We start from the raw sequence: 9,504 nt of genomic DNA on the forward strand, positions 1-9,504 counted from the left end.
GAGAAAATAATGATGAATTACAATTATGATATATGACGATAAGGACTGCATTTTGAAAGTAGAATAGTCATTGAAGGATTTGATGTAGATAGCGAGTTAAATACAATAATTGCTAAATCAACGGACAAAATCCTCACAAAATCAATTAACGCAAAAAATACTTCTCTTATATAACGGAATTTTTACTATGTCATATACTAAAGCTGACATGTTAAAAAGAATTATGGGCCGATTTTAAAGAAAAACTATGTGAGTTGTGTTTAGGGCAAATTATGTTGTGAGCACGTGCCCACCATGTACATGGTGTGCACGAATCTATATCCATAATTTTTATACTATAGATCCATAATTTCTATATTATAGATTCATAATTTCTAGAATCTCGGTGAGTTAAAATTTATACTTTAGATTCCAATTGTTGGACCATGTTTTCACAAATCAGTGCAGTATAGAAATTATGGATCTACTGTATAGAAATTATGGATCTACTGTATTTAAATTATGGATCTTACGATTTTTGAAATTATGAATCTAAAGTATAAATTTTAGCTCACCGAGAGTCTAAAAATTATGGATCTACAATATAGAAATTATGGATCTACAGTATAGGAATTATAGATATAGATTCGTGTGCACTATGCAAAGTGGGCACGTGCTCCCAGCATAACGATTGTGTGTTTAGTAACCGGAGAAATGAGTCATCTTTTATTAAAAAGAATTTAAAATTGTAGAAATGAAAAAGTGAAAAATGAACTATTATTTTTTTTTTTTTTTGAGAAAACCATTTTTCCAAATTAAAATAGGGAGATTGTTCTTATTTTTCTAGATTTTGAAAAATCCATTTAACTAATTCTCTAAATTTGGAGAAATGGAGAAAGACATACCATGAAAAGTTTACACTTTAATTTTTTGCAACAACATTTCTAACCTTTTTATCCTTAGAGAAATGGGGAATTTGAGACATGGATACTTTTCTCCCATTTCATAAATTCCCTAGAGACACAATTACACAAATACCTGCACAACAAGGTCCTATAAAAAGTGATGATTAATATTAGTTGTCCATCAGAGTTCATCAATGATTGACGATTTTAGAAAGAAAAAAAAAACGAAAAAAAGAAACACTGAATCAATTTTATAATTATTAAAAACTTTTACAAGCGAAGTTCATTTTATAATTATTACAAACTTGAAGTAATGGTAAATTCTAGCATTTGATTTCTCAATATTGAATATATTGATGTGACCACACTTTTTACAGGTGTTCTCACTTAAACACACACACACACACATATAGTGACGACTGATATGATCCAACATCAATCTGGATAAATCAACGGTTGAAGGTTGCTGAAAAATATAGGTCACGGTAGGTTTAAATTAAATGAGAATAACCCTATGTTAAAGTTAACGATTGATCTCAGCCGCCTATCAAGATTCATCAATAGTTGAGTGTTTTAGTAAAATAATAATAATAATAATAATAATAATAATAATAATAATAATAATAATAATAATAATAATAATAATAATAAATTTTTTAATTATTAAAAACTTTCAAAGTTACACACATTTTTCCTCTTATTTTTCAGCAACCTTCAACCCTATCATTGATCTACCAAAATAAATAAATAAATATATATATATATATATATATATATATATATATATATATATATATATATATATATATATATATGTATGTATGTATGCATGTATGCATGCATGCATGCATGCATATATATGTATGTATGTATATATATGGGCGCGATCTCGTGCGAATAGCCGCCCAGGTACGAAATGCGAACCTATCAATGCGCGTCACGTGTCATACTGTCATCTACAAGTGCACCTACTTTTACCTACAAGTGCATGTAATTTTGCCTCTACTTTCACCTACAAGTGCACCTACTTTCACATACAAGTGCATGTAATTTTGCCTTGTTAACATTCATTGATTAGGTGCACCTACTTTCACCTAGGTGCACCAAGTTGTAACTATATGTGCACTTAGATTTGGACACGTGGTCCGCGTTGATTGGTTTGCATTTTCGTACTTGGGCGCGTCATTCGCACCAGAACGCGACTATATATATATATATATATATATATATATATATATATATATATATATATATATATATATATGCGGTGATAGGTTTCAGGTGCGTAGATGTGGTTTAATCTTAGTCATTGATCTAATCAAAATCTACAGTCCATATTGAACACAGATTAAAAAAAACGCGGTAACAATTTGATCTTTTTGCATCTAGGTCAAATTTAAGGTGCGTGATTTTTGTGATGTGTGCTTAAGGTGCGTCAATTGTTGAAATTTAAGTGTGTCGGTCTAAAGTTTTAGGTGCGTGATTTTCCTTCTTAAGGTGCGTTGGTTTTCTTCTCAAGGTACTTTGTTTTTCTTTTTAAGATGCTTTATTTTCCTTAAGATGCGTTGTTTTCCTTTTTAATGTGCGATTTTTTTACAACTTTCTTCTTTAAGTGAGGATGCACGTCTTTTAAAAAAACATTGATTTGAGTCGTTGATCTAGATTTGATCAACGGCTCGATCATATCTCACCCCAATTTTCACGGCAAATTAAATTATATCGTGCACCAGAGTGTACAATGCATTGTGCGTTCTGAGAGTTTATGTGTATTACGTTAAGAGATTATTTGTATTATGTTAAAAGCTTTTGTGTATTATGTTAAGAATTTATGTATATTATGTATTATGTTAAGATTACGTGTATTATATTAGGAATTTATGTGTATTCTATTATACAATTATGTACATACGAAACAGTGGATTTTTAGGGCACACAATGTATTGTGCATTTGTGCGCCCTAGTGCACGATATAACAATTGATTTTTCACCTTGGATAATCAAGGATATGTATGAAGTCAAATTCCCTTATCCATGAAGCAGAATAATAGACTATGGCCGCTTAAGGGTCAAAGGGTAAGATTTTATATATTTCCAATTCACTCTTAATTAGCTATTAACTACTTATTATTAAGGCCTACTATGACCTAATAAGAATTATATTTGTCTAACCAATGCATAGAATTTTAGCACCCTGCCAAAGACCAACCCATATACTACTTGCAGCCTCCTAGTTACGTTAACGCTATATAAATTCTTTCTTATTTGTTCCGTGAATATATGCATACGCGCGCATGAGATATAGGATTGTAATTATTATTTCACGGTGAATAATCATCGTCACGATATAAATAATGAAAATATTGTCCTCATTAGCTAGCTAGCATAATCAAGTTGTTAATTAGCCAAGTTAGGTGCTATATGGTACGTTGCATATACAGCATGCACCACAAGCTTCCACAGAAGAGTGACCCCATGACATATAAAATCCAGGATATATTGCGTAAGCCAACCGGACATTATATTGCATGGCATGTAAAACTAGGACTGCACCAACTACTTGGTATTATTATTTATGGTATACATGTATTTAATTATTAATCATTTAATTTTATAATGGTCCTGTTTGGTAAAAAATTGGTCTATAGGTCAATTTAGCTTATTTGACCACTATTAAGAGCATCCACACTTGTGTATATTGTGGGGAGATTTCAGCATTAATTCTTCCCTACATGAGATAATAGCTAGTGTGGAGGGGAGATAATTGAAAAATAATTGTCCTGCAAATGTGAAGATATTGTCAGAAAAAAAAAAAAAAAAAAAAAAAAAAAGGCTGTGCGCGTTCGCGCACACCTTGGGCAAAAGCCGGGCGCGTGCAGTCGGCGCGCCTGACGCGTCTGATTATTTTTTTTTTTTTTAATTTTTTTTTTGTTTTGTTTTTTCTTTTTTTTTTCTCTCCCCTCCCACATTCTCTTTCCTAATCACTCTTACATTATCCCCCCATTCTCCCCAACCAATGTGGATGCTCTAATTGTTTGATTTAGTTAAAATATCAATATAAATGTTTGGTTAATTAGCTTTTTGCAACTCCAAAAGGCTAAAATTAAAAAAGCTACTCCTAGCAACTTTTTCAATTAGCTTTTTTAGAAAGAAATTATACCAAACAGCTATCAGCTAACAGCTAATTTACCAAACACTTTTCTACAATCCGCTAATGTTATCAACTATTTATACCCTATAATTAACACAATCAGCTAACGGAAAACAGCTATCAGCTAACAGCGATTTTACCAAACAGTGCCAATGTATTTCCCCTATCCCATTTTATCTTTCATGTTTACTATTCATTGGTCAAACCCTTTCTTTATTGATTATTTTTTTTGCTAATTTTTAATTATTTTTAAATTTTTTTTTTTAATGTTTAATAGTACTTTTTATGTAGTTTCTAAATATATATAAATTTGATATACTAATAGTAAACTTAATATTATGAAAAACTGAATTAAAAATAACTTCAATCAAGTCTTGTTAACGGGACCAGATAAACAAAATGGGATGGAGAGAGAGTATTAATATAGGTAGTTTATTTATTGTTTATTATTATAATATGACCCTCTGTCAGTACAGGACCAACCCACCAAGAAAGGGCCACAAAACATCCTTAGGTTGACGTCAGCGGTTCATAATATAATATGTGTATACGTACGTGTAGGTTTAGGTGTTTTTGTTTTTGTTTTTGTTTTTTATTTTATTTTGTAGGTTGTCGAGAGGGTATAAAGGTAAATTGGCGGGCGGCGGAGAAAGCTTTGTAATATAGTACAGGACCACAAAACTTTATCAGGCAAATTAAAGTTGGAGGGGATAAAAGTGAGGCAGGTCCACGCACGTGCTTTGCGCGTGGGGTGCTCCACCACTATGTGATGGGAGCTTCAGCTTCTTGCCACTAATACTATTTCTTGAATTTTTCTTCTGCGCCAATTTTTTTCTTTTTTGGCTTCTAAATTACCAATATAAGTTTATAATTTTTTATTTTTTTAAAGACCCATGGAGATGTCATTAACTACAGTTTACTTGGTATAATTTCTTATTCCAAAAAAGGCTAGACCGGTGCTTACTACGCACAAGAAGCCCCCCACACTGCCGCTGGTGAGACTCAATCCCTAGTCATTATTCCAAAATTTCACCTCTATGACCAGTTGAGCTACCCATGCGGGCACTTGGTATAATTTCTTAAATTAATGAGTAGTAGACACTTCTTATTTTTTTTTATAACTCGGATTTTTCGACTTTTTCGAACTATATTTTAGACCTCACGAACCTGCTCCTATGCTTATAGGGGAATTTATTTATTAAACTTTTAAGAAATTTCATATTAAAAAAATGTTAAGTATTCTTACAATTGTCACTCACAAATAACTGATCATGATGTGAAAAAAAAGAAAAAATCACATCACAAATATGTAATAACCACCCAAACATGTAATTGTTACATCACATACATACAATTTTCACATTAGCAAGTGACTAGTTGTGACTGATAAATATTGTTGGGGCGTATAACATAATATTTTAGTCAATGAGAGAAGAAGAAAACCATAGATTTAGACAACTACAAAGGGTGCATGTGTTATGGTGAACTAATTGCAATATTTTAAAATTAGATTTGTTTCAAAAAAAAATATTAAAATTAGATTTGAAATATAAATTAATTTTTGTCATTTACTTTCGTTATATTATAGGTAGTGATCGAAAACATTGTAGGGGTGCAATTGCTATCTGACATTGAAAAAGAAGCATGGGGAATCTATAGAAAATATAATGTAAATAATATTGATATTCAGATAATCAAATTGGTTTTTTTTTAAAGCTACTGACTTTATTACATTGTACTGTCAGTACATGCTATCTGAACACAAGGTGTTTGCCAATAATCAAATTATTATTATTATTATTATTATTATTATTATTATTGAATGGTCTGAATATATATTTCTAGTGATTTTATTGGGTTTAAATAATTTATAAATTGACAAGATCGATGATCGTGAATTTTCATATGGACTAAACATGAGTTGCCACTTGCCACTTCATAATTTATGTGAGAATATTTTTACATACAAATACTACGTACTATTATAATTGGTAAATTCAAAGCCCATTAAGTGGTTAAAATAGTAAAACTTAAAAGTTATTTAAACACTTTCAAGTAGTGGTTACGGGTCTTTTTATAAATAAAAAACAAAACTAAAGACTCGTAACTAGAAATTCGTCAACCACCAACCACTCATTTTACTAATAAATGTCCCTAGAGCTTAGTATAGTGGTTTGTCGCCTAACTTAATGTCACGACTAAAGGCAGTAGTGTGCGGTTCGAATCTCACTGGAAACATGAATGATAAAAGGCTCAGGATGATGAAAAGTGTGGATTGGATCCCTTGTGCACACATGAAGACTAAGGTCTTACCGATTAGCTGATTGCATCACTCGCGATTTACCTCTGCAGTGACTCTAGTCCAGGGTGGGTGGGGTCATATGAACTTAGGATTATTCCGACAATGCTAGGACCTAAGTATAAATAAAAATGACACAAATTAATAAAATTGTTAACTTCTTCAATCACTGCCTAATGTGATTGAAAATCTAAAAACCTTATAAAAACCTAAATTCTGGCAAGTTTTTTCAATGATCATGATGATGGAATGTGTAGATTAGATCCATTATGCATGCATGAAGACTAGGTTTAACTGGTAGGTTGCTTGCACCACATGCAATTTATCTTGGAGTGACTTTAGGGACGAGATCCTAGGAGTTTAAGATTAATTTAGAAAAGTTAGAATCACCTAAGTATAAAAAAAAAATAAAAATAAATAAAAATAAAAAAAAAGTAAACATCCAAAATGGTCTCTCGACTATAGCTAAATTCACAAATTGGTCCTCGACTTTTAATTTCAACCAATTAAGTCCTTAACTTTGCAATTTTAACACAATTTGGTCCTTTGTCTATTTGACCGTTTGTTGACTGCGCTTTTTTAGGATATATATGTAATTTCATGGTCCATCGTCGGTTTTTTAAGATTCCATTAGGATTCTAGACCGCACTGTTACATTTGAATCCACTGTCGGCGTTGCACCCATGCCGGAGAGATTATAGCTTTTGATAGATAGATCGCCGAAGTCCCTGGAGTGGCTCTTCAAGAAAGCTGTGACTCCAAGCGATGTAGGCAAGCTGAACCGGCTCGGGATCCCCAAGCAGCAAGCGGAGAAGCACTTCCCCCCTCCGAAACGGCGTTGTCACCTCCAAGAGCGTTCTCTAAGCTGAACTGGCTCGTGATCCCCAAGCAGCAAGCAGAGAAGCACTTCCCCCTCCGAAACAACGATGTCACCTCCAAAAGCGTTCTCTTGAGCTTTGCACGTGAAACTACATATATATCCTCAAAAATCGCGGTCAACAAACGGTCAAATAGATAGAGGACCAAATCGTGTCAAAATTGCAAAGTTAAGGACTTAATTAGTTGAAATTGAAAATCGTGGACCTAAGGTGGTCGAAAATTTTAATTAGAAACCTTATAAAAACTAAATTTTGTACACTTTTTTCGTTGGTCATAAATATTAACCTCATGAGAGACTGAATTGAAATCATTATTATTATGGAATAAGGGTCAAATAGGCCATTCAACTGCACACAATAATGCAATTAGGCCACTGAACCGAAAAAATCAACAATTAGGTCCTAAACTAATCAATTTCAAATAATTTTTTCAATTTCAAGGTTTCCAACAGGTCATCCTCTCAAATTAATTATTTTTTAAAAAATAATATTTAAAAAATAATTATTTTTAATTTTTTTTTAAAAAAAAAAAACAAACAAACAAACTTCGGCCGGAGACACCCGTCTCCTGCTAGTTTCTTCGTCTCCAGCAGTTGTGTGCAGTTGAATGACCTATTTGACCCTTTTTCCTATTATTATTTTAGCTAGGGATCAAAAGTTTCTTTACCGATTATAAATTATAATTGGTGGGCAAACAAGTGAGAGATCGAAAATGAAATAAAATAAAGAATCTTGATAAGTAACTATGGGTTCCGATGGATTGGGCATCTGGGCATGCAAAATGAATATAAAAATGAATATAAATATGGGAAGAGAATCGGGTGGACGGGCAAAAGTTGTTCGTACGAAACAAGATCAACCACCATCATTCCACTATGAACTGAATCATCCATACATGCAAGCAACTAGCAAGTGTACAATTTCAAGAAATAATTTTTTATTTTTTCTAAAGAGAGAGAGAAAAAGAAGAGGGAGAGGAAGACAGTGGTCCCATGTTTGGAGAAGAAACCGGTGGATGACTTTAATTGCCGGGTGGTTTTAATTAGAATTAGTTGGAAGGGAAAGATTGGACCACCTGATCCCCACCCCACCCCCCTCTCTACAGGGCCTAGTTTTGGGAACATTTTTTTTTTGGCATCCAATTCTTCTTTTAATCTCTCTCTCTCTTCTATCTCTCTCACTTCTCCTGTCAGAAAATCTCAAAACTCCCTCCCAACCCCCACTGCCTCAGGGCTCAGGGCAACTTCTCAAAACTCTCACTTCTATTCAATTTTATTTCTGACCAGATTTCTTTAAGCCCCACAAGTCAGAACACACAGAGATAGATCAGATACCCTCCCCCCTCCATCTGTGAAATAAACTCCATTCCTACAACTATACCTTACCTCGACTTCTGGGGGTTTGTACCCTACAATATAATCATACATTATTAAGAACCCCCCCCCCCCCCCCCCCCTCCCTCAACGGTATCTATTCATGACTTCATGTACTATGTAGAATTAATGCTTGAATTCGACTTCAAAAGTAGTTTTAATTTAGTAATCACAAGATTTTAAGATTGACATTTTAGTAAGATTGATTTATTATTGTTATTATTATTATTATTTTGTTTGAATTGGTCAGCTATAAGCAACCTAGATTGATTTACCTTATTGTGGTCTTTTGCTGGCTAAGGTCACAAATTGAAATTTACCCGGTTTGAATTGGTCAGCTATAAGCAACCTAGATTGGTTTACCTCATTGTGATCTTTTGCTAGCTAAGGTGACAAGGTAAAATTTACCCAGTACATCATCATCGCGTAGTGGTGCGAGACGATTAGTTTATTAGTAACCACGTATAATGTTTCAAGTTTGACATACTCCTTATGTTATTGGTCTATTGGGCTTCTTGATTTGAGTCAGCCAGTTATAGACAAACTAAGCTGGTTTACTTCATTGTGGTTCTTTGCCAGCTAAAGTCACAAGGTGAAATTTGTCCAGTGCACACTCTTATACAATGATGTCATGTTTCCCTTACTAAAGAAAAAAAGGGATCAAGGACCATTCTTTATCAAATATAAGAGTTCAGATGACATCCTGAATTGAAGTTAACATAATAGAATAGATTATATGACAGAGGACAAAATTTTGGGAAAATCATGAAAGCTATAATACTAAAATGTGATAGAATTGTTTGTAAAGGATTACATTTAAAATTTTTAGAAAAGTTGAGGACTAAATTTGGTAGAAAATGAGCTTATTATTATATGTACCAAGTAAGAAGTTATGGCATGACATTGTTTTATATTATTATAC

This window comes from Ipomoea nil, unplaced genomic scaffold (genome assembly GCF_001879475.1).
Source record: "Ipomoea nil cultivar Tokyo-kokei standard unplaced genomic scaffold, Asagao_1.1 scaffold2036, whole genome shotgun sequence".
Taxonomy (NCBI): domain Eukaryota; kingdom Viridiplantae; phylum Streptophyta; class Magnoliopsida; order Solanales; family Convolvulaceae; genus Ipomoea; species Ipomoea nil.